Source organism: Sciurus vulgaris (genome assembly GCF_902686455.1).
Source record: "Sciurus vulgaris genome assembly, chromosome: 2".
NCBI lineage: Eukaryota > Metazoa > Chordata > Mammalia > Rodentia > Sciuridae > Sciurus > Sciurus vulgaris.
The window spans coordinates 165649646-165676473 of NC_136462.1; the positions used below are offsets into that span (position 1 = coordinate 165649646).

General features: G+C 37.7%; 1 pseudogene across 1 annotated transcript; it reads left to right on the forward strand.

Annotated features, from left to right (window-relative positions):
• Positions 1–19594: 19594 nt before the first annotated feature.
• LOC306655357 (methionine aminopeptidase 2-like) lies at positions 19595–21219 on the forward strand (annotated as a pseudogene). Its single transcript has 2 exons — positions 19595–20242; positions 20274–21219. The product of its transcript is annotated as a methionine aminopeptidase 2-like (transcript).
• Positions 21220–26828: the final 5609 nt, after the last annotated feature.

Below are 26828 nucleotides of genomic sequence, written 5' to 3' on the forward strand. Positions count from 1 at the left end.
ACTAGTTACCTGAAGATTACTACAGAACCAATATTGCTCTGTTTTGACACAGTGAATGGAGGGAGGGAAGAAATTAAGGAGTGACTAAAGAGAATATTTTGGGAGGTTTTTCTTGAATATTGATATTACATTTAATTATTGGGAAATCTTTTTTTAAAAAAATTGGTCATTGTTATTATAAAAGCAAACTATGCTTAGTATGAAAAAAAAAGCAGAAAATAGATAAGGAAAATCAAGAAAAAAATTAACTCATAGCCCCACTTCCCTAGAGGCAACTCTTAACACCTTTTGCATAAATTTTCAGCTTGTTTTTAACATGGAAATAATGTTATATTGAAGATCCCAAGTGGAGTTATATGACATGTAGTTTTTATTTAAGAATATCATGAAAAGATATCCATGATTTTACACAATATGTTATTTATTACCTCTCCATACAATGCTGATTCAGTCTAATGCTGGTCAATACATATTTTTTTATCCTATAGCTTTTATAGAAATCCATGAAGCTACTGAAGAGTACAGTCAGTATGCATTTTCTGAGGTTACATGTGTGTGCAGTGAACACAGTGATAAGGTCTTAGCCAATGAAAGCCAATGTAGCAGACATCCAGAGCAGTCCATCTTCATTGCCCTTGAGCCTTCTGTGTGTTAGCTAAAGGCTAGTATCTATACTTCTGTGCTTGAGAAAACTCCTCTGAAACAATGGAAAACTGCCCTGTTCCAGCACACAGCATGCCACAAGTGAAGGATCGTAAGGAAGAATCACCATTTCCCAGAAGCAACTCTGGATGTGTCACAAAAGTCTGAGAACTTTGCAACTATGTCAGTTAATAGGACCAGACTGCTGGAGGTAGGTGGACACTTAAGAAGCTGATGAAGAATTCATCAAGGATATCCTCAGGGATTGAAGAACATCTTAGAGGAAATGACATGGAATTGTGTGAACAGTAATAATCAGAAACTTTGGCCAAAGGCTTCTCATTATTTTAAGACATTTGAAGATACCAACAGTGTCCTGTGCCATGAACACTTTGACATATGATACATCTCCATAACAATCTCATATGAGGCCCATTTCCAGAATTCCATCTTCCAAGGCTGGCCGAACCATAACATAATTTTATGGTTAATTTTTTTTTAAATGCCTCCCCAGACTTTTCTTAAAGCAAACTGTGTATTAGGTCAAGCATATAGATTTTATTCTGATATAAATCATACAAACTCAAAACTCTGAGTTCCTTTGTGCTGTGAAGCCCCATCTCCTTGTCCAATATAAGCTTGCAGTGGCTAGTTCTGGAATGGAGGGCCTCCAAAGGCAGTTTATGCAGATATCACTCATCCCTCTTAGGAACGCTGGACCAGGAAAACACTGAGCCACGAAGAGATTACCCCTTGTGTACTATTAATTTGTTTTACTTCAATTCTGTTCTAAACCTTTTTCTGAAGCTGAGTAACCATGGGAAGGAAGTATAGATGGGTGAATATAGGAGGCCATTGGTGAGAGTGAATGGGAGGTTAGCAACATAAAAGTAATCATTTTACATTAATATTTGTCCTGGGACATTAATTATTCTTAAGAAATACACTACTTTCCCCAACACTCCATATGGGTTCAGGTCCACAAGGTATTAGCCCAGATGTCTATGATCAGAGACCCACAGGCAAACCAGATTGACCAGGCAGTTTTTTTTTTTTTTTTTTATTTTCAACATGCAGCTGTCTCAAGTGTATGGCCACAGGAAGGATTAAATCTAAAACTGGCAAGGACTTCCCTCCAGGGTGGCACACTAAGCTTCCAGAAGACCATCAGCCAAGCCCAAGGTGGTTCGCCATGACTAGTTGTGGAAAGCTGGGAGGGAATGTGAGCTCAGTGGTTTCTCCTTTACATGGTGCAGTCACCAAAGCTCTGAAACCACAGTGTGAAAAGCCAGGAAAACTGGGCGAGGGTTTCCCTGCTTTAGACTGTCATGAGGATTTCTGTCTTGTTAGCAGAACTTCAAGAGCTGGGAAAAGGGGAAAAAATCAAAATAATTCCTTTAACCCCTGCTATTGCTGTTATGTTAGAGATCTAAAGATACTACTCCTAAAGGTCTCCTAAAAGTCTAGCCATGCTTAAAAGATAGAGGACTTCTAATATAGTAAGAAAAACATGCTGCTTTCCTTGTATAAGAAGTAAGATTTTAAGTTCTTTCCCAAAAAATATTAACTAAGTCTTCTCATTTGGTTAATGTTAACTCCATCCTCTGGATGCTCAAACCAAAACACTTGGGGTCATCTGAATAGCAAATCACCCTAAACCTTTATGGTTTAAACTACAAGTATTTTATTTGCTCACAATTCTGTAAGCTGGGTTTAGTTTCCCTTAGTGCTTTGCTTCCCTTTTTTGCTGTTCTTGCTGGTAGTCACTGGTGAGGTGTGTTCGCAGAGGGTAACCTGGAGGTTGGGCTCAGCTGCACATGGGTGGTGGAACTTTCTTCTTTTTCTGCGTAAACTCAGACCTTGACATGGACTTTCCATGCCACCTTCCTGAAAGACATGGAACGTCAAGTTTCCCAGGAGCACAAAAGTAGAAATTGCCAAAACTTTTTAAGGTTTTGGTCCGGACTGGCTTTGCATCATTTTTGCCTCATGTATTGCTTAAATTAAGTTACCTTGTTCAGCCCAGGTTCAAGAGGAAGGAACTGTAAAAGGGCATTAATCCAGAGGCAAAGTTCACTGGGAGCTCAATCTGACACCATTGAATCTTTACCTTCTTTCTTATTCTACAATCAGTCCATCAACAAATCCCATTAGCTCTCCTCTGAAGTGTATGGTGAGTCCAACTACCTCCACTGCTATCATCCTTTACTCATCATCCTCTTATCTAAGTTATTGCAATAGGCTCTGCTTTGGTCTCCTTACTTCCATTCTTGCCTGATGGTCATTTGTCCACTGGCAGCCAGAAAGAGTAAGATCAGGCTGCCAGGCTGCCCCGCTGCTCAAAACCTTTCTGTACACCTTGCCCAAAAGTCCTTCCTGGACCCAGGGATCTGTTCCCTCTAATTCTCTGACCCACTTCCTGTTATTCTTGATAGCTAAGCCCAGCCATCCTGGACTCCTTTCTGTTCTTTGAGCACCCAGACATCTTTCCATCTCAGAATCGTTGCACAAGCTTCTACTCCACTTAGCACTTTTCAGATAAATCTGCACAGCTTGCTTTTCTCTTTCTTCAACTCTTGCTTGAATGTTACCTTCTTAGCAAGGTTACCCCATGAGCACCCTCCTCAATACACTCCTTCCAGTACTCTACATCCCTTTACTGTTTTGTCTCTGGCATTTATCAATTTCTAATCTACCATACCACTAACTGATGGTCTATATGTCTCTATTTGAACTTAATCTCCCTGAAAACAAGGAGTTTTGTGTCATTCATGTTAAACCTCCAGCACCTATTTTCCCTAGTTCCTGACACATCGTAGGTCCTCAACAAATGCTTCTTGAATATATAAATGAAGGTTTCTCATGGTAACATGTAAGAGACAGTGTGGAGATGTGTATTGATTGTTTTTCTGTAAAAAAAAAAAAAAATTACCACCAACTTGTCAGCTAAGAACAACATAAATTTTATTGTCTTAACAATTTTTCAAGTAAGAACTGTAGCTGATTTCTCTACCATAGTTCCCACAAGCCAAAATCAACATGATTTCATTTCTTTGGGAAGTACCAGGGGAGAATTTATTTCCAACTCATTCACATTGTTGGCAGAACTCAGTTCCATGAGATTATAAGACAGATCTCCATTCCCTTGCTGTCTGTTGGTAGAGGGTTGCTTTCAGCTTTCACCCTCACTCACTGTATACTGACTTCTGTTCTCTATCTTCAAAACAAGTTACAGGATAGAATCCTTCTTATGCTTCTTAACTCCTTTTGCATCATCTTTCCCATGAATCTCTTCTGACTGCAAGTGGGAAAGGTTCTTCACTTTTAAGGGCTCATGAGATTATGTTGGCCCCACCTGGACAATTCAGGAGAATCTCCCAACCTCAAGGTTCATAAATTATCACAAATGCAAAGTCCCTTTTGCATGTAGCTGACATATTCAGGGGTTCAGAGGATTAGAGTGTAGGCATCTTTGAGGCTGTCATTCTGTTTACCACAAGCATTCTGTTTGTTCAGTGAACTGAAGGCAAAATATCAAGTGCTAGCTATGGTCCTACCACTAACCTGTGTAGCCTTAAACAAGTTCTTTATATTCTTCAGGTTGCATTTTATACATGTGCCAAATTAGGAATTTTTGGTTAGATTAGAGATCCCTAGAGCCTAGGCTTAGGTAATGTTAGGCGCACAATGAACAAGTTTCAGTTTGCCAGAGAAATGCCATAGTTCTTTTGGCCTCTGTCATAATTTTATGTGACTTATTCTGACACACCTTGGTTTTCTTTTCTTGTTCATGCAATGACTAAAATTTTGATATGCTGTATCCAAATAGGTTCTCTCAAATATTACTGGTAAAAATGTATTAATAAAGTACTTATGGGGACAATTTGGCAAAGTTTATCAAAAGTACATGTATATTTACCCACTAACTCAGCAACATGATGCTGGGAGTTTATCTTAACGGATATGCCTATGTACATACAAAAACAACATATGTACAAAGATATTTGTTGTAGTCTGTTTGCAGTCATTGAGGATAAACAATACTTATTATAGGGGATATGAAATAAATCTATGGTTTCTCTATACCATGGAATAAAGCATTAAAAAGGATTAATTTCTCTTTGTACTGTCATGGAAAGATGTTCAGGATATTTTAAGTGAAAAAAGCACATTAAATATTAGCATGTATTGTACATCGTCCTTGGTTTAAGAATTAAAACAAAGAAAATGCATTTTAAATTTTTTGTATAAAGAAACACAAGAAGGAAGGAAACAAGGGAAAAAGTTCATATCTATAAGGACTGTTCCCTCTAACAGATCTTGGGGATGAGGGATGAAGTAAAGGGGAGGGGACTCAAGCAAACTTATCAATGTAATCGATCATCTACTGCTCTAGTCTCAGGAAGATCTCTTGATCTTCTATCTATCCTTCCAACCTTATATTTGTCCAGTGTAAAGCAAATGAATAAGGATTAAAATTTGCAATCGGTCCTCATCCTGTTACCCTGCCTAAATCAGGTGCCCAGTCCAAATCAGGATCCTGATCAGAGGCAAAGAGTGGATTCAGAATCACCAACCAAGGACATTCTTGCCTCTTCCAGTTGCACTGCAAGCCAGGAGTTCTGAATCTTTTATTCTCTTTTTAAATAAAATTCCTGTTTGCTTGCTAAAAAAAAAAAAATCAACCAAGATCTCTTCCATTGTCTTGATGCCTTGATGCCTGGGTCATACCTTTTAATGTTTTATGTTAACACTTTATTTGCTTTCTGTTTGCAATTGAGTGACTAGCGGCAGATAGACTCCAGGAACCTGAAACTGTATTATTTAAGGCAATGCTGAGTGCCATCATAGATAAACCTCCAAATCTTAAAGTCTTAGTATGATAAAATTTTCTCATATCCAAGAAGCCCAAACAATAGCTATCCTCCAAGCAGTGATTCAGGAACTCAGGTTCTTTCCATCTTGTGACTTCAACCATCTTCCACATGTGGTTTCCAAGGTCTTTTCAGAAAAGAAAAGGAAGAGGCTCATGTGTAGAAAAGCAAACATGAGAAGAAAGAGTCTGGACTGTATGTGAAGCTGCATAAGATGTACTTAAGCCTGGTCTTCCATCTCTTCTACCGTTTTACACACTTTTTATCAGATGTTGACTTATGATTTTGGAGCTTAAAACTGCAGACCTAGAGAAAACAACAAAGATAATGTAGTCAATATCATCATTGTATAAAAACAAAACATCAGAGAGGGGATGTGATATGACACTAGCAGAGCTTGATAGACTGCAACCATCTCTTGTACTTGGTAGTCAAGCAAATATCCATCAGAGGTTTTTCATATACAAGTTCATTTGATGGTCTCCTCCCCCACCTCATATAATTAATAAATTAGGATCATATAACTTAATAATAGTAAGTTTTTTTTTCTAATTCAACCATGAATTTAATGTAGCAATCCTAATTACAGAGTTACTATAAAGTGTCCATTCAGTTTCTGCCTGAATAGTTCTAAAGATAGGAAATCCTTTGCATTATAAAGCAGTCCATTGTACTTTAAAAAATAATTCAGGTCAACAAAATTTTGCTTAAATTGCATCCCTATAACTTCTATCCACTGATTTCCCTATTATTACCACATAGCAGGTAGTTCTGTATCATTTTATCAGAATGGCAGGTCCACAATTCTTATACCATTACTGACCCCCACTGTTGAAGATTTAATAACCAGACATGAAGATTTCCTACAGAACCAGGATTGGTTTCCAAGAGGAAATCTATTTACCATTTCTGCTCTTAAAAATCTTCTATGTGACAATCCATTTACCTACAATAGTACAAATGTTATCAACTACTTAGAAACAAATCCAGTGAAAGAAGTTCAAGACCTCTGAAATGAAAGTTATGAAGAATAATTTAGAGAAATTAGAGACAACCTAAATAAGTTCACAGAATAAAAGACTCAAAGTTGTAAAGATGCCACTTCTCAAAATATATATATTCAGTGCAGGCCCAGTAGAAATCCTAACTGATGTTAGTGTTTTTATAGAAAACAACAAGTTAATTCTAAAATGTACATGGAAATACAAAGGGCCAATAATAGTCAAAGCATTCTTGAAGAACACTAATGAATATGCACTATGAGATGCCAACACTTATTATTGTAAAGCATTGTAATTAAGACTCTTTGGTTTAAGAACAAATATAGAAAAATAGGACAATACAAAAGAAGAGAGGACCTAGTAACAAACCTAAAAATACAAGAACACTTCATTTTCAATAAATAAGGCATGGCAAAGCAGTGGAGGGAAGTAGAGTCTAATATATTCCAAGAAAATTTCATAGCTAAGTGTGAAAGAAAAACACAGATGTTTAGAAAATAATTTAAGGAACCTTTACTTCTGGGATATTGGCATGAGGAGCTCCATAGACCCATTCCCCAGTGAAACAAGCAATGCTGGTGAAAACTATTAAAAAAACTAAATAAATAAGACAATCACTTAAATCTATGGAAAATGCCCCAAGAGTATAAAGCAAATGAAAAACAAAACACTTTTTTTTTTTTTTAAAGAAAATCTACTAAAACTGGAGAAGAGTAACTAAAGTCTGAGGCATTTGAACCATAACCCGGTTATTCCCTTTCTTTTCTTGATAGAAGAGTCACTGTGACTAGGTGTGGTCAAAAATTTTTTCTCTCCCTTCAGTTTTCAATCAACTCCTTTTGGATCTCACCAAAAGGGGCAGGATGCCTGCATTTCTCAACCTCTCCAATGTCAAGTTGAAGAGGCTAAATTCCTGATAAGTGCATCTGAGAGGTTGGAGGCTACTTTTCTCTCCTCAGTTCCTAAACATAGATGGAGACTCTACCCGGGTGAGGCAGGTCAAGAAAACTGGGGTCTCAATTACCATTGGCCTAAATGGTCCTGTGAGGTCAGAGGTTATATGCTAGAGGGGCAAGCAAAGATGACCAGCGGCTACTGCTCTGCCCAGCACCTAGTCACGGTTTGAAGAGCCTTCCCAGAGGAGAGGTAGTCCATAAAAAAGAGAGCAGTGTTGATCTCCCAAAAGGAACCAAATTTATTTGAAACAGAGTGTGGAGAAATTCAAGCCTAAGATTGTCCCTGAAAATAATAACACCTCTTAATTAGGAGCAATATGCTAAACCATAGTCCATCTCGTTTATCAGAGACAGCCAGGAAAGAGATATCTAAGAGGGACGCTCTGTGGATCAGAAAAAACCTCAGAACTGATTCTATGGGAATACCTCAGCCCAATTCTATGGGATCATACTACTGAGCAATTTATACCCCAGGGCATTGTCCAAAACAATAGAACAACTTGTGGATAATTAGTGGAACATAATTTCTGGGTATAATACCAAAAGAATCGTCAGCTTAACAGAGAGGTCAGTGAAAAGATAATCAAAGAAAGCTCTGCTAAAATTGCTGTAATTCTAGGGTGCATGCTCAAGACTGCATCCTATAAGAAGAAACATCATACTATGGGAGTAGTAAACTTTGCTAAAATAACCTAGACAATTCACAAAACAAATAAGCAAGCAAACAACAACAAAAAGAAGACTGAGAAATGAAATGGGAGGAGAGGGTTTTTTAGCCAAAGTCGCTATACCACATCACCTAAAATACTCAGCTTTCATCAAAAAATTACAAGACAGTAAAACACAGAACAAAACAAAACAAAATAAAAAACAGAACAAAAAACAGGAATATGTGGCCCATTCCAGAGAAGGTCCAGATGCTACTTTAGCAAAGATTTTAGATATAATGTACGTACTCAGAAAACTTAGACTATACTTACAGAAGTAAAGTAAGGTATGAAGATATTGTCTCTCAATGAAAAGATAAAAACTACTTTTAAAAACCAAATGGAAATTCTTAAGTTGAAAATACAGCTGAGATGAAAAATTCACTAGAGGGACTCAACCAGAGATTTGAAATGGCAAAAATAAAGAATATACAAACTTGACAAATTGATAGAGATTATACAATCTGGAGAGCCAAGAGAAAATTAAATGAAGAGAAAAAAAGCCTTACAGAAACATGGATCATCTTCAAGAACACTGACATATGCATAATGGAAGTAAAAGAAAGAGAAAGGAACATAGAATGAATATTGAAGAAATGGCAGCTGAAAACTTCCCGAATTTGCTGAAACACATCAATCTGCACTGAGTGTGAATATCAAGAAACTCCAAATAGGACAAACACAAAGAGATCTACAAATAGACAAATCAGAGTAAAAACAATGCTAAAGATGAGGAGAACACTTTGAAAGTAGAAAGAGAAAAATGACTCTGCCTTACAAGGTAACCCTAATTAAATCAACAACTGACATTTCAATAGAAACCATGGGGATCAGGAAGCAGTGGAATGACATATTTAAAGTACTGAAATAATCAGCAACAAAAACTATCAATCAGAAATCTTAAATCTAGCAAATCAGTCATTCAAAAATGAAGGAAAATGTATTTCCAGAAGAAAGCAACATCAACAGAATTCATTGATAGCATACCTGCTTTACAGCAAACACCAAAGGAAGTTCTTCAGGCTGACAGCAAGTAAATGCAGGTAGAAATTAAAATCTATATGAAAAAACAAAGAGTGCTGGCAAAGGTAATTACACAATTATAAAAGACAGTAGAAATATCCATTTTTCCTTTATTCTTTTAATTAACTTTATTAAAGCATTACATATTTGTATGGCTGGGCCTGGAATATATATAAATGCAATATATTTGGTGCTAAATGAAAGGAGAAAAGGATGGAAATGCAATATATTTGACAATGACAGCACATAGGAGATGGGTGTTTGCAGAGTCATCTTGGAGTTGGAAAACGAAGTCAGATAACAACTTGAACCCACCGGAACAAGTAAAGAGCACCAGAAATGATAAACAAGAAAGTGAATATAACAAACATTACAAATACATGCTTGCTCTGCATTTGTGTCTCAGCTTCATTAATAGATATAAAATTATATTAAGTAATAGTTGTAATGATGTTGATTTTTAGCATCTAATATGACAAGAGAGAAAAGCACAAAAAGGGAGAAGAGTTAATAGAGCTGTATAGGAGTAACACTTCTTTTTTTAAAATTTTTTGTAGTTGTAGATGGACAGAACGCCTTTATTTATTTGTTTATTTTTATGTGGTGCTAAGGATAGAACCCAGCACCTCACAGCACTAGACAAGTGCTCTGCCCCTGAGCTACAGCCCCAGCCCACATTTCTGTTTCTAGATCTTTTTAAGTTAGCACAAATCCAAAATAAATTCTGATCGATTAAGATGTATTTGGTAAGGAACTTGACATGTAGTTCAGTGGTAGAGCACTTGCCTAGCATCATGCACAAGGACCTGGGCTCAATCCCCAGCAATGTGCGCGCACACACACCACATCACCACATGGTGTCATGATGTATATGATAAACCATAGAACAACCACTAAGAAAAAAACTAAATGAATAATAAAAAGAACCATTAAAGAAATTTAAATGGTACACTAGAAATATGTACTCAAGGCAAAATATATTCATAAAAGGGGAAGAGAGGAACAAAATAGACATATAGAAACAAAAAACTAAATGACAGGTATAAATCTAACTCTAGCTATCCAGTAGCAACTCTAGAGTAACATTAGTTAAAATTCTCTAGAGAAAAAATATTGATTTGAGACTTGGGAGAGTCAGTGGTGCATTTCTAAGGTCAGAAGACAGTCTGCTGGGGAATTTCCTCTTGCTCAGAGAGGTTGACCTTTTTGTTCTAGTCAGACTGTGAACTCACTGTTTTTAAAATTGCATAAATGTCATTGAATTCATGGATTCTGAAGGTTAAAATCAGTAGACCTGCATTAGTTCACCAACTTCAGTTTAAGAAACTGAAGAAACTGAGGGCTAGGTTATTTCCAGATTCAGATGTTCAATGAGAAGAGTTACTAATATGCTGTTGGTAAAGATTTGGTCACATGGGTTGAAGAAAGGGACAGGTAGGCACCATGTAACTGCCATGGTAATGATAACCATTGGCTCATTCTTTGCATGTCTGTATCATTCGCTGGCAGTTCCTTTCCATAGCCTTTGGTCCCTACTATTTCTGGTGCGTTCCAGCCCATTTCCAACTACTAGTATTTGCATCTGTGCCTTAGGGTTCTCTCCAAAACTGCAATAACCTTGGAAGGCCAGAAGTGACATTTCCTGGAGCAGCCCTCAATTTGTGACTCCCAGGAAGTATATAAATTCCCCCAACGCACAAAGTGCTTTTGTATTTGGTGTTTCATTTGACCAAACAGAAATTCTGGAAGGAAAAAGGTACATTAAGCAACACCTACAGTGGAATGAAATCCCCACGTTCTGTTTTGTTTTCTCATGTATCCCAAGAATACCACCTGGCACATTACAGATGCTCAATAAATAACTGACAAAAAAGGAAGAAACTGATGCTTCAGGAAGCAATTTCATTAAACTGCCAGTGATACAGCCAGGACTTTAATGATGCCCTTTGATTCCAAGCACTGTGTTCTCTCTAGTGTACATATATCCAGGTTCCTGTTCCTAACCCCTTGGTCTCAGATCATGGTTTGTGGGGGAACTTAAAGATTATTTAAATCTAGCAATATCAACAGTCAATTCTAAACCATAGCAAAGTCAGTGGTTTCACAGTCTATGGAAAAATACTTATGAAAATACTAAAAATATTTATAACACAAGTTGCAAAGTGTTCCTGCTTATGTCACACAGATATTTGGGAGTCATATTCTTCTCACAGTGGTCATTTAGAGATGCAGTGCTTCATAAAATGAGGCAAGTAGGTTTTCTTAGCTGTGAGGTATTTGGAACACATCCTAGCCCAGCTTTGTCTTTGCTTTTTTCTTCTCCTCATCAGTGTTGTGAGCATTAAAAAATCAATTTTCTTAGAGGAATCCCATTCTTTAACATTTAATGTGGGCTTAAAAAAATTTCATACATCCTATAAGGATTCTAGTAAGCTCTTCAATAAATGAACACTTGCAGATACAACCATGATATTCACTGCAGTTAGCTATCAGATTAGATAGTAACTCATTAGTCAATTTTTACACAAGTCATACATCGTCCCCAAATGGGTGATTGTTCTTGAAGCCATTTTGATTATGGAGAACTGCTTCCCCTGAACTTCTCAAAGTCATCAGGCACATTAAAGGATATCCGATTTCATTGGTCTAAGCTGAGTGATCGCAATTCATCAAGGCATGAAAAGTCTGTCCAGTCTTCTGGAATATCATTAAATGGTTCAAGGACGTTTCTAATCTTAATGATGGCCAAGAGGGAGCAACTATTATGATGATGAATGGGAATGAATATCTGGAAAAAGTTCAAGGCATGTTATACTTCCAAAGACTAATACATGTTGTTTATCTAAATCATCCAACTGATTAAAGAAACACACAAAGTCCAAGACAGTTAAAAGCAGAGAACCAAATAGGCTTTGACCTACCCTGGTATATTTATCACTGACCATGTCATGCGTGTAAAATGTATTGCTCTACCAAGATGCTGTGTATATAAATCGGGAGGGTCTTTGAGGCTGATGTTGAGTAATATAGGCTGTCCAGTTTATTGCCTGGCTAAATATTTACATAAAATGAGTTTATTGATGGTGGGGAAACCTCCATAAAAGGAGTCTTTCAATGTACTAACTGATTAGCTACAACTCCCAAGGCTTAGCAAGAGCTGGGTGGTGGTAACGTTTGATACTTCTCCTAAAACCAATCCCTGATCTTCTCACAGTTTTATCCCTGATCTGAATTAGATTTGTATGTATGTGTGTATGTGAGTGTGGCTTAGTAAGGCAAAACCCTTTTGGTCCCCAAAGCAACGCAGAGACTGCGAGAAAAGGGGAATTTTGGTAACACCCACAAGTATGCTTTGGAGTCCATCTTTTATTTGGGAGAATATCTCTTTCTATCGCATGCTGCTCTTCATAGAGAGAAATTGAGACTACAATAAATGGAGAATAAATATTAATCAAAATGCTAGGCTTTATATTGTAAAGGCCAGACAACAAAGCCCTTATTCAGGAGACTTCTTTTTGGCTGACCTTTCCCTGGGCAGGTAGAGGAAAAATCAACGGCACAGGCAGCTGGGAGGATCCTGGGCTATGGTTCAAAGGTGTAATCATAGTAAGTATCTTTTTAGGAGGTCTGGGAGTGGCATGTTGTTGGACTGAAACAGTGCAGATACTGCTTAAATAATTGTTTATGGATAAAAAGTAGAAATAAAAAGCAAGTAAAAAGTAGCAGAAGATTTAGAATTATAGACTTTTTTCACTTGGATTCTTAGACACCTCATGCTTCTGATTCTCCTTATACCTCCCTGGTTTCCCTTCTCAGTATCCTTTGATGGTTTCTCATTCTCTTCCTGACTCTTGCACAGTTGTGGTCTCAGGACTTGGTTCTCACCCTTCCACAGCTGATCTGATGGTTTCAATTATCATGCTTCCCCAAACTACAGTCTAAATTGCACTGGAACTCCAGGTTTTCTATTTGACATCTACACCATGATACTGAAGAAAGCATTCTCAAATTAATATGTCCACAACAAAACCCTTATTTGTCACCGTCCAGCAGGACATAAAGACACGTATACCTCAGCTTCTTCTTTATTCGGATCCCAACAACAACAACAACAACAACAAACCCCAAAAATATATAAGCAGTCTCATGCATAAGCAATTTCGATCAGATCTGTCCACCCAATCCTATTAAAGGTCAAGCAATCACGAGCTCAAGCATACATGTAGCCAATTGTAACAGCTTCCTGTTTTTCTCCAGGCATACCATGCATGCCCTTTGGCTCCCTGCCAACCCACACTTATTGCCCGTCTTCCCTTTCCCTATCTCCAGCCTCCTCTGTCCCCAGAATTTACCATTTCAATTGATGTTATCATTTACTCAATTGTTCATGTAAAATAGTTTTCCACAGGGCGATCCAAGATGGCAGACTAGAGGGTGACTGCATCTCCAGTTGCTCCAGAACCCAGGATTCAAGAAGGGGAGGCAATGAGAGACTCACACTAAAATAGAGCCATGGGGTGAGTCTCCCCCACCCGGTGAAGCGCTGCCTGGGCGGCAGGCCTGGATTTGGGTAGCTTATTAGAGTAGGGTAGGGCAGCTAGAGTCTTCCCCAGGCAGCTGTGCACACTCCGGTGGTGGGCTCCTCCCACAGGGCCAGATTCTCCAGCATCTCGGAGCAGACCCCCAGTGAGAGCCTTTCGGCGTGGACCCAAGCTTCAAGTGCCTGAACCATGCAGTGAGTTCCTGCCCGCAGGTTGCTTCAGGGACCAGGACAGGGTAGCCAGGAACTTCCCCAAGCAGCCCGCAGCCTGGCCCCCTGCGACGGGAAGCGCCTTTACAGGCTACCTTCTCGGAACAGGCACCCCAGTGAGAGCCTTTCCACACAGAGCCAGCTCCAGGTCCTGGACCCAGTAGCAGGCTACAGGCAGCTTTCTTCGGAAGCACTGCATTATCAAGTTACTCCAAGACTTCAGGCTACTGAAGGCAGGAAGGTGATACACTGGAAATCTACAGGGACACTATAAGCCAATAGAAGAATTCTGCAATATCACAAAGTCCCACTGACATCTGACCAATATGAGAAAACAAGGGAAAAAAATGTCCCAAACAAACCTAGATACTATATCAATAAAACCCAATGACAGCACAGCAGAAGAAATGTCAGAAAGGGAGTTCAGAATGCACATAATTAAAACAATCAGGGAAGCAAACGAGGAAATGAAAGAGCAAATGCAGGCATTGAAGGAAGAGATGAAAGAGCAAATGCAGGCATTGAAGGAGATGAAAGAGCAAATGCAGGCATTAAATGATCGCACCAATCAACAGATAAAGGAGCAAATACGGGAAGTAAGAGATCATTTGAATAAAGAGTTAGAGATATTGAAAAAAAACCAAACAGAAATCCTTGAAATGAAGGAAACAATAAACCAAGTTAAAAACTCCATAGAAAGCATAACCAATAGGATAGAACACCTGGAAGATAGAACCTCAGATATTGAAGACAAAATATTTAATCTTGAAAACAAAGTTGACCAAACAGAAAAGATGGTAAGAAATCATGAACAGAATCTACAAGAATTATGGGATATCATGAAAAGGCCAAATTTAAGAATTATTGGGATTGAGGAAGGCTTAGAGAAACAAACCAAAGGAATGAACAATCTATTCAATGAAATAATATCAGAAAATTTCCCAAATCTGAAGAATGAAATGGAAAACCAAGTACAAGAGGCTTATAGGACTCCAAATATACAAAATTACAACAGATCCACACCAAGGCACATTATTATGAAAATACACAACATAAAAAATAAAGACAGAATTTTAAAGGCCGCGAGAGAAAAGAATCAAATTACATTCAGGGGGAAACCAATAAGAATATCAGCAGATTTTTCAATCCAGACCCTAAAAGCTAGAAGGGTCTGGAACAACATTTACCAAGCCCTGAAAGAAAACGGATGCCAACCAAGAATCTTCTACCCAGCAAAACTTACTTTCAGATTTGACGACAAAATAAGATCCTTCCATGATAAACAAAACCTAAAGGAATTTACAAAAAGAAAGCTGGCATTACAGAACATTCTCAGCAAAATATTCCATGAGGAACAGATGAAAAACAATGATGCAAATCAGCAATGGGAGGAACTAGTCTAAAGGAATAGCCAAATAAAGGGAAAACCAAATCATGTCAAAAAACAAAAATGAGTCAAATGACTGGGAATACAAATCATATCACAATAATAACCCTGAATGTTAATGGCCTGAACTCATCAATCAAAAGACATAGACTGGCAGATTGGATTAAAAAGAAAAATCCAACAATATGCTGCCTGCAAAAGACTCACCTCATACAAAAAGATACCCATAGACTAAAGGTGAAAGGATGGGAAAAAACATACCATGCACACAGACACAGCAAAAAAGCTGGAGTATCCATTCTCATTTCAGATAATGTGGACTTCAAGCCAAAACTAGTCAGAAGGGATAAAGAAGGACATTACATACTGCTTAAGGGAAGCATAAATCAGCAAGACATAACAGTCATAAATATCTATGCCCCGAACATTGGCTCATCCATATACGTCAAACAAATCCTTCTCAATTCCAGAAATCAAATAGACCACAACACAATAATACTAGGCAATTTTAACACACCTTTCTCACCGCTGGATACATCTTCCAAACAAAAATTGAATAAAGCAACCATAGATCTCAATAACACAATCAACAATTTAGACTTAACCGACTTATATAGACTACACCATCCAACAAAGAACGAATACACTTTCTTCTCAGCAGCACATGGATCCTTCTCTAAAATAGACCATGTTTTATGCCACAAAGCTACTGTTAGCAAATACAAGAAGCTAGAGATACTACCTTGTACTCTATCAGATCACAATGGATTGAAATTAGAAATAAAAAACAGAAACTTCTCCAATACCTGAAGATTAAATAATACACTATTATATGATGAATGGATAACAGAAGACATCAGAAGGGAAATAAAAAAATTATTAGAAGTAAACGAGAACAAAGACACATCATATCAAAATCTCTGGGACACTATGAAAGCAGTACTAAGAGGAAGATTTATTTCATGGGGCGCATTCAACAAAAGAAGTAGAAATCAACAAATAAACGACTTAACACTACAGCTCAAAGCCCTAGAAAAGAAGAGCAGACCAACACTGAAAGTAGTAGAAGACAGGAAATAGTTAAAATCAGAGCCAAAATCAACGAAATTGAAACAAAAGAAACAATCGGAAAAATTAACAAAACAAATAGTCGGTTCTTTGAAAAAATAAACAAAATGGATAAACTCTTAGCCATACTAACAGAGAGAAAGAGGGAGAAAACTCAAATTACTAAAATTCGGAATGAACAAGGAAATATCACAACGACACGAGTGAAATACAAAACATAATTAGAAACTATTTTGAAAATCTATACTCCAACAAAACAGAAAACCTTGAAGACATCAACAAGTTTCTAGAGACATATGAATTACCTAAACTGAACGAGGAGGACACACACAACTTAAATAAATCAATTTCAAGCAATGAAATAGAAGAGGTCATCAAAAGCCTACCAACAAAGAAAAGTCCGGGACCAGATGGGTTCTCAGCCGAGTTCTACAAAACCTTTAAAGAAGAGCTCATTCCAATACTCCTCAAAGTATTCCATGAAATAGAAGAGGAGGGAACCCTCCCAAACTCATTCTATGAAGCCAATATCACCCTGATACCTAAACCAGACAGAGACACATCGAGGAAAGAAAATTTCAGACCAATATCCTTAATGAACATCGACGCAAAAATTCTCAACAAAATTTTAGCAAATCGCATACAAAAATATATTCAAAAGATAGTGCACCACGCTCAAGTGGTTTTTATCCCAGGGATGCAAGGTTGGTTCAACATCCGGAAATCAATAAATGTCATTCACCATATCAACAGACTAAAAGTTGAGAATCACATGATTATTTCAATAGAAGCAGAAAAAAGTATTCGATAAAATACAACATCCCTTCATGCTCAAAGCACTAGAGAAAATTGGGGTAGTGGGAACATTCCTTAACATTGTAAAGGCCATCTACACTAAGCCCATGGCCAATATCATTCTAAATGGTGAAAAACTGAAAGCATTCCCCCTAAAATCTGGAACAAGGCAGGGATGCCCTCCTACACCACTTCTATTCAACATCGTTCTTGAGACTCTAGCCAGAGCAATTAGACAAACCAAAGAAATTAAAGTGATATGAATTGGAAAAGAACTCAAACTCTCCCTGGTCGCTGATGACATGATTATATATTTAGAGGAACCCGGAAATTCCACGAGAAAACTCTTAGAACTCATAAGTGAATTCAGTAAAGTAGCAGGTTACAAGAACAATGCTCATAAATCCAATGCATTTTTATAAATAAGTGATGAATCTTCAGAAAGACAAATTAGGAAAACTACCCCATTCACAATAGCATCGAAAAAAATAAAATACTTGGGAATCAATCTCACAAAAGAGGTGAAAGACCTCTACAATGAGAACTATAGAACACTAAAGAAAGAAATTAAAGAAAACCTTAGAAGATGGAAAGATCTCTCATGTTCTTGGATAGGCAGAATTAATATTGTCAAAATGGCCATACTACCTAAAGTGCTATACAGATTCATTGCAATTCCAATTAAAATCCCAATGATGTATCTTTCAGAAATAGAGCAAGCAATTATGAAATTCATCTGGAAGAATAAAAACCCAGAATAGCTAAAGCAATCCTCAGTAGAAAGAGCGAAGCAGGGGGTATCGCAGTACCAGATCTTTAACTCTACTACAAAGCAATAGTAACAAAAGCGGCATGGTATCAATACCAAAATAGACAGGTAGATCAATGGTACAGAATAGAGGACATGGACAGAAACCCAAATAAATACAATTTTCTCATACTAGACAAAGGGGCCAAAAATATGCAATAGAGAAAGGATAGCCTCTTCAACAAATGGTGCTGGGAGAACTGGAAATCCATATGCAACAGAATGAAACTAAATCCCTATCTCTCACCCTGCACAAAACTCAACTCAGAATGGATCAAGGACCTCGGAATCAGACCAGAGACCCTGCATCTTGTAGAAGAAAAAGTAGGTCCAAACCTTCAACTTGTTGGCTTAGGAGCAGACTTCCTTAGCAGGACTCCCATAGCCCAAGAAATAAAAGCTAGAATCAACCACTGGGATAGATTCAAACTAAATAGCTTTCTCTCAGCAAAGGAAACTATCAGTAATGTGATACATTACAGAGTGGGAGAATATCTTTGCCACTCATACTTCAGATAGAGCGCTAATTTCCAGAATCTGTAAAGAACTCAAAAAACTCTACACGAAGAATACAAATAACCCAATCAACAAATGAGCTAAGGAAATGAACAGACACTTCACAGAAGAATATGTACAAGCAATCAACAGATATATGAAAAAATGTTCAACATCTCTAGTAATAAGAGAAATGCAAATCAAAACTACCCTAAGATTTCATCTCACCCCAATTAGAATGGCGATTATCAAGAACACAAGCAACAATAGGTGTTGGTGAGGATGTGGGGAAAAAGGTACACTCATACATTGCTGGTGGGGTTGCAAATTAGTGCAGCCACTCTGGAAAGCAGTATGGAGATTCCTCAGAAAGCTTGGAATGGAACCACCATTAGACCCAGCTATCCCACTCCTCGGCCTATACCCAAAGGACTTAAAATCAGCATACTACAGAGATACAGCCACATCAATGTTCATAGCTGCTCAATTCACCATAGCCAGATTGTGGAACCAACCTAGATGCCCTTCAGTTGATGAATGGATAAAGAAACTGTGGTATATATATATACAATGGAATATTACTCCGCCGTGAAGAATGATAAATTATGGCATTTGCAGGCAAATGGATGAAATTGGAGAATATGATGATAAGTGAGATAAGCCAATCTCAAAAAACTAAAGGACGAATGATCTCGCTGATAAGCAGAGGAGGACATATAATGGGGGGTAGGAGGGGTTAGTGTTATGGTTTCGGTTAGGTTTAGGGTTAGGAATAAGGAGAGTGTTAAGAATGGAGGAAGGAAGGACTGTATAGAGGGAAAAGAGGGGTGGGAGGGGTGGGGGGAAGGGAAAAAAATAACAGAATGAATCAAACAACATTGCCTTATGTAAATGTATGATTACACAAATGGTATGCCTTGACTCCAGGTAGAAATAGAGAAACAACATGTATCCCATTTGTTTAAGTAATAATAATAAAAACAAATAGAACACTAAAGAAATTGAAGAAGAACTTGGAAGATGGAAATATCTCCATGTTCTTGGATAGGCAAAATAATAGTATCAAAATAAGCATACTCTCGGGCTGCATGGCAAGCGTGGAGGAGGCAGTGGCCTAGGGGAGCCACCTGAATGGCGACTTGGATCCAGACAACAGGGAGGAGGGAGCTGCCTCTATGGCTGAGGAAGCAGCCAAGAATAAAAGACGGAAGAAGACGAAAAGTGAAGGGGCAACCACAGGGCAACCGGAACCTGATGAAGAATCAGGAGCCTCAGTGGATGAGGTAGCAAGACAGTTGGAAAAACAAGCATTAGAAGACAGAGATGATGATGATGAAGATGGAGATGGCGATGATGATGGAGTAACTGGAAAGAAGAAGAAAAAGAAGAAGAAGAGAGGACCAAAAGTGCAAACACACCCTCCCACAGTACCGATTTGTGACCTGTATCCTAACGGTGTATTTCCCAAAGGACAAGAGTGTGAATGCCCACCCACACAAGATGGGCGAACAGCTGCTTGGAGAACTACAAGTGAAGAAAAGAAAGCATTAGATCAGGCTAGTGAAGAGATTTGGAATGATTTTCGAGAAGCTGCAGAAGCACATCGACAAGTTAGAAAATATGTTATGAGCTGGATCAAGCCTGGGATGACAATGATAGAAATCTGTGAGAAGCTGGAAGACTGTTCACGAAAGCTAATAAAAGAGAACGGACTAAACGCAGGCCTGGCCTTTCCCACTAGCCAGTAGGAAAGCCAGTAGTTCTCTCAATAATTGTGCTGCCCATTATACTCCCAATGCTGGTGACACAACAGTATTGCAATATGATGACATCTGCAAGATAGACTTTGGAACACATATAAGTGGGAGGATTATTGACTGTGCTTTTACTGTCACTTTTAATCCCAAATATGATGCATTATTAAAAGCTGTAAAAGATGCTACTAATACTGGAATAAAGTATGCTGGAATTGACGTTTGTCTTTGCGATGTTGGTGAGGCCATCCAAGAAGTTATGGAATCCTATGAAGTCGAAATAGATGGGAAGACATATCAAGTGAAACCAATCCGTAATCTGAATGGACATTCAATTGGGCCATATAGAATACATGCTGGGAAGACAGTGCCCATTGTGAAAGGAGGGGAGACAACAAGAATGGAGGAAGGAGAAGTGTATGCCATAGAGACCTTTGGTAGTACAGGAAAAGGTGTCGTGCATGATGATATGGAGTGTTCACATTACATGAAAAATTTTGATGTTGGACATATGCCAATAAATCTTCCAAGAACAAAACACTTGCTAAATGTCATCAATGAAAACTTCGGCACCCTTGCCTTCTGCCCCAGATGGCTGGATTGCTTGGGAGAAAGCAAATACTTGATGGCTCTGAAGAATCTGTGTGACTTGGGCATTGTAGATCTGTATCCACCATTATGTGACATTAAAGGATCACATACAAGGCAGTTTGAACACACCATACTGTTGCGTCCGACTTGTAAAGAAGTTGTCAGCAGAGGAGATGACTATTAAACTTAGTCCAAAGCCACCTCAACATCTTTTATTTTCTAAGCTTTGTTGGAATACATTATACCAGAATTAATTTGCAACGTGTTGTCTGTTTTAACAGTGGACCTGTGTAATACTTTTATCCATGTTTAAAGGAATTTGATCAAAGGCAAACCGTCTAATGTAATTAGCCAAGGAAAAAAGCTTGCAGGACTTTACAATGTTAACTGTACCCCCCCACCCCCACCACCCCCATCTAAGAAATGCTATAAAGCTCAAATTAGTTAGGAATGACTTATACATTTTGTTTTGAAAACCTAAGAGATGCTTTTTGGATATTTATATTGCCATATTCTTACTTGAATGCTTTGAATGACTACATCCAATTCTGTACCTATGCCCTCTGGTATTGCTTTTTTACCTTCCTGGAATCCATTTGCTAAAAAATGAAGACATTTTCAGATCTGAAAAAAAAAAAAAAATGAGCATACTACCTATACCCAGAATCCCAGTATTTCTCAACATACCCACCAATGTCATTTTAGCATAAGTTACTATCTGATGTCCCCTAGACTTTTGCTTTCTCATTGATCTCCATACTCTTCCCATCTGCACAGTCAGAAAGAGCTTTATAAGATATAAACCATCACCTCTTGTCCCTAGTTAGCACCTCCAGTGACTTCTCAATCAAAATGAAATCAGAACTTCTTACCATGACCTTCAAGTTCCCCCACGGCCTGGTACGCCCCATCTCTTCAAATTCATCTCTCCTCTCCCCCTTTTGTTGACTGTCCTGGCCATAGTAGCCTTTCCTATGCTCCCTCAATGCATCAAGCTTATTCCTGCTTTGGGGATTTTGCACATACCATTGTCTCTGCCAAGTCTGATGAGCCCATCTGTTTTAATCATTCAGACCTATCCTCAATTATCACCTTAGAGAGACCTTTGATAGCACAAAAAACTAAAATACAACCCACACACATTGCAATTCTCCTCTATCTCCTTACCCTGCTTTATTTTTTATCATAGCATTTTCAATTATTTAACATTATTATTTTTATTTATCTGGTCATTTTCAGTATTTTACATTAATGTGTAAGTTCCATGAAGTTTGAAACCAAATTTGTTTTATTCATTACTCTATTCCTAATGTCTAGAAAAATGCCTGGTGCAGAGTAGGCACTCAATATTTATTGAGTGAAAAAAGAAAAATAAATAAGTATAAGAGATTCCAGTGGAATAAACTAGAAAAATTCTGAAAATAAATTTGATTTTGAAATAAATTATATGCTGTTTGTTGAGATAGCTGATAGAAGAACTTATAGCAAAGATAATGTGAAAGTGAGAGACAAAAAAGTTTATTTTTTATCAAACTGAGTTTTCCATCATCAATTATGTTTAGTAAAGCTAAATTCATCCATTTGGTCTGAAAAAAAAATCAGTCAAAATTAATCTTTTAACTTGTTCACTCACATAATATTTGAGCACTCAATCATTTTAACTGAGTTTAGGAAAAAACAAAGCAAAAAGCAAAAATAATAATAATAATAATAATAATAATCCAATGGCACACATGTGTGACTACCACCTGAATGGAAAATAGAAGAAAGATCTAGTATTGTGGTCCTTCTTTATCTGTGGTGTCACTCTCCCTAGTTTCAGTTACTCATGGTTAACCAAGATCCCAAAATATTAACTGGAAAATTCCAGAAATAAATAATTTATAAGTTTTAATAACCCTTATTACACTCTGTGGTTGAAATTATTCTGTTATTTTTATTGTTGTTCATCTCTTATTGTGCTGAATTTATAAATCAAATTTTATCATAGTAAATATGTATAAGAGAAAACATAGTACATGCAGGTTTCAGTGCTATCTGCTATTCTGAGCATTTATTGTGAATTACTGTAAAGATGCACAGAAACATGCTGTGAGGAAGACATGAGGAACAGACCAACCTAGAAAGATGTACATTCTAATTTGGTCTTGGGAGGTGCAGTGGGTAGGGTACGTAGTGAATGGGAAACCACTCCCAGGTCATTTCAAGTTCTCTTTTCGTTCAATGGAAGCAGGTTTTCCAGTGGAGATGCCAAGTTTGTCTATCTCAGAGATTAGTTAGGTAGACCTGAAATTCTGAGTTTCAGTTCAGCTATCTTAGGTTCATGGACAGGAGCAAAGAGCAGGCTGCATAGTTGGACCTGTGCTGTCCTGTCCATCTCAGGTCACTTCAGGCAACAAAAGGTTGGGAGAACTGATGAGACCACATCAACTTCTGCTTGGCAGCATCGATCTCCATGTCTTCCTTCTCTAAGAAATTGTCTCCCTCCATAATCCCAATTCACTCCTCAGTTCAGTGCAGTTGAGACATGGCCATGCATGTCTTTTGGAACTGCATTTTCATTTTTATCACTTCATTTTTTTGTAATCAAGTATTTTATAATGCAAAAAGAAATTTCTTATTTAAATGACAATAAAAGTCTTTTTGGTTATTACTAGAACTACAAAAGTAATGCATTGACTTACTAGAAAAAAAATTTAAATACAATGAATAAAATAATTTTTCCTTAAAATTCCATTACTGAAAATAATTACAGCATATAACATTCAAAGTGATTTTGCTCCCATTGTTTTTAGCGTATATATATTTGTGAGAAAAAATTATCCCAAACCTTATTTGGGAGTGAAAGGTTTTTGTGAGTTATTATATACAAATCTCCTCATAGGAAGAAATTGTCATTGCTGCTATAGTTAATTACGTAAGCAATTTTCTGATGTACTCTGATGGTGTGGAGATCACATGTGAGAAACCAGCTACTCATCCTTCCAGTTGATTTTCAGATGATTGTCAGGAAAGATTCTAAAGATATTTAGACCTTGTTTTTTCTTTTTGTATCCAATTTAACAATGATCATCTTACCATTTCATTTTCCCATAAGATGTCCCCAATAAGAGTAAATCCTTAGATTAGGCTGCTATAGTTTCTCTGTACTGAGGTTGTCAGGAAATTTTGACATGTACTCTTAACCAAAATATTTTTTGAAAGGTTTTGTTGTTGTTTTTAATTACGATAAATGGAATCTTATTGTTTTGCAATAAGGATAGATAACTTTAATATCAGGTGTGTACTCCCTAAATTCTCTGTCTCAAAAACCTGGATTTCAAGTGGTGATACCTCTAGTCAATTCTGTTTTGAGAAGTCTCAGGAAATTTTTCCTGGAAATTATGTAGATCATAAACTGAGGAACAGCATGCTGCTGTATTATACTTTTATCTCAGAGAAAGTAAAATACTGCTAGGTCAATAAGTTTAAGAACTAATGACTAATTAGCATTATCAGAAGCAGGATGACCAAATTGAATGATCAGAGCCAACACTTACATACATACCTCTTAGGATGTGTCCAAGCCCTTTGTACATAGTAATTTCATCTCACTACAACTCTTAATGCAGAAAAAGAGATACAGAAAGATCGTTTTACATTTTTAATGTTGCACAGATGACAGTAAAACCAGAATTTGAACCCTACTAGTTGAGTTCCAGTGTTCCAAACTTTCCACTTACTCCTCTCAACAATATGGAGATAACAGTCATATAACGGTCTGCATTCTTGTCCTGCTTTCACTCTTTTTTCTGAGAAGCTGTGGGCCCTGGGATTGGCCATTCATCTATTAATTCCATAATTAATACCTGTGGTGTAGATCATTTTAAAAAATGTCTGCCATCAATTTCTTCCTACTCTATGGGCTATTGTAACTTACCTCTCTTCTTTGTCAACAGTGGCAGTCTTGACAATGATTTGCTAATAGGATGCCACAGAAGTAAATTATGGGTCTTCTGAGCCCAGGCCGCAGGAGGATTAGAAGTTTCTATTTCCTTCCTCTTGGAACATTCCTGCTGTGAGCAAGCACAAGCAGTAACATGGTGAAGCCCATGTGCTGATAGCCTTACCTAGGCTGCAAACCAGCCATCAACATCATTTGCTAGCTAAATGAACAAGGCCATTCTGGACCTTCCTGTTATTATTGTCCCAGCCATTATTATGTTAAAAAGAAGGACCAAATGGTGAACCCAGAGAATCATGAACAGTTCTGCAGCCATTGATAATTTAGACAACTTAGTACGTGTACCTGGCATCACTTTATCTTGAAAATTTAGACATGTGGACCTGTCTCACTGGTCTTTCAGGAAACAGATGACATAGAAAGTTCTAAGTACTACTGGTACCAAGAAAATATAGAAACTTCAGTTTAGTATTTTAATAAGTATTTTAAGCATACTCAAGGAATATTAAGGAAATATAATTAGCATAATCCTAATTATACTTAGGAACAACTGCAGACTATTATTATTATTATTATTATTACTATTATCACTGATGTTGAAGACAAGAATTGAAGATATTTGTCCATGAGCCTAACTGAATTCCCATACGTCTGTCCCTATGGAGATTAGCACACCACCCTCTGGGTTGTGGAAATGCACATCAACCCAGAAGTTGTCTGAAACCCATAGTTCAGAGATTTTTAAACTTTTTAATTACAAAGCATAATTGATTATTAACTCCAATTCCAGACTTTCTCCCCTCTAAGAAGAATGAGGCGTGGGGATGAAGTGCTAAACATACAACCATGGCTTATTTCTGGTGACCACCCCCAGCCCAGGATCCCACCAATGGTTACTAAGTTAGAACCCTTCTATTGTCATGGAAGACTTGTTTCTGAAGAAGGGTCCCAGGAGTCCCCAGAGAGAAGGGGGAATATCCTAAAGTCCAGCAGGGTTCTTCACATAAGTGATGGAAAAGAATTTCAGCACACACCAGATAGAGACATAGAGATTTATTTAGGAGGTAGATACACATTCAAGGGAGAATGTGGGCTATCCCGAGAATGAGAAAACCATGTAATTGGGGCTCCAGTATTTATAGAGGGTCAGTAGTCAGGGGCTGAATTGGAGGTGGAGCCAGGGTGGAGCTACACAAGTTTGCATTAGTTTTCCCTGCACCTGCCTAGTTCCCTCACTTTAAAAGAGTGCCAGCCAAGGGCCTGTTGCTCAGGAGTTACAATTGTTCCTGAGCACTTTTAGCATCTCAATGGCTCATGGACATTTCTCTTGAGAAGTATCTCTCTCTCTCTCTCTTTATCATAAATGCTTTTCTTCCTCTTGCCCAGGAAATTCCAAGGGATTTGGGAGCTCTGTATAAGACACTCCTATCATTTAGGAAATAATAAAGGTCTACAGAACTTTGTCAGGAATCGGGGTCAAAGACCAACTATTAGAAAAAAAGGTTCTCCTACACCCTGTCTTTCAGAAAATTACAAGGATTTTAGGAGCTTTGTGCTAGGAACCAGTGGCACAGACACACACACACACACACACACACACACACACACACACACACATATAATGTATAATAATTATATACATAATTTATATAATTTATAATTATATATATAATGGTATAATGGTTTGGATGTGAGGTGTCCCCCCAGAGCTCTCGTGTGAGACAATGCAAGGAAGTTCATTGGGTTGTGAGAGCCTTAACCCAATCAGTGAGTTAATCCCATGATGGGATTAACTGAGTGGCAATTGGAGGAGGTGGGGCATTGGGGGCATGGCTTTGGGGGTATATATTTGTATCTGACAAATGGAGTCTCTCTCTCTCTCTCTCTCTCTCTCTCTCTCTCTCTCTGCTTTCTGATCATCATGTGAGTTGCTTTACTCCACCACACTCTTCCACTGTGATGTTCTGCTTCACATCCAAAGGAATGGATCCAGCTGTCTTTGGACTGAGACTTCTGAAACTGTGAGCCCTTAAA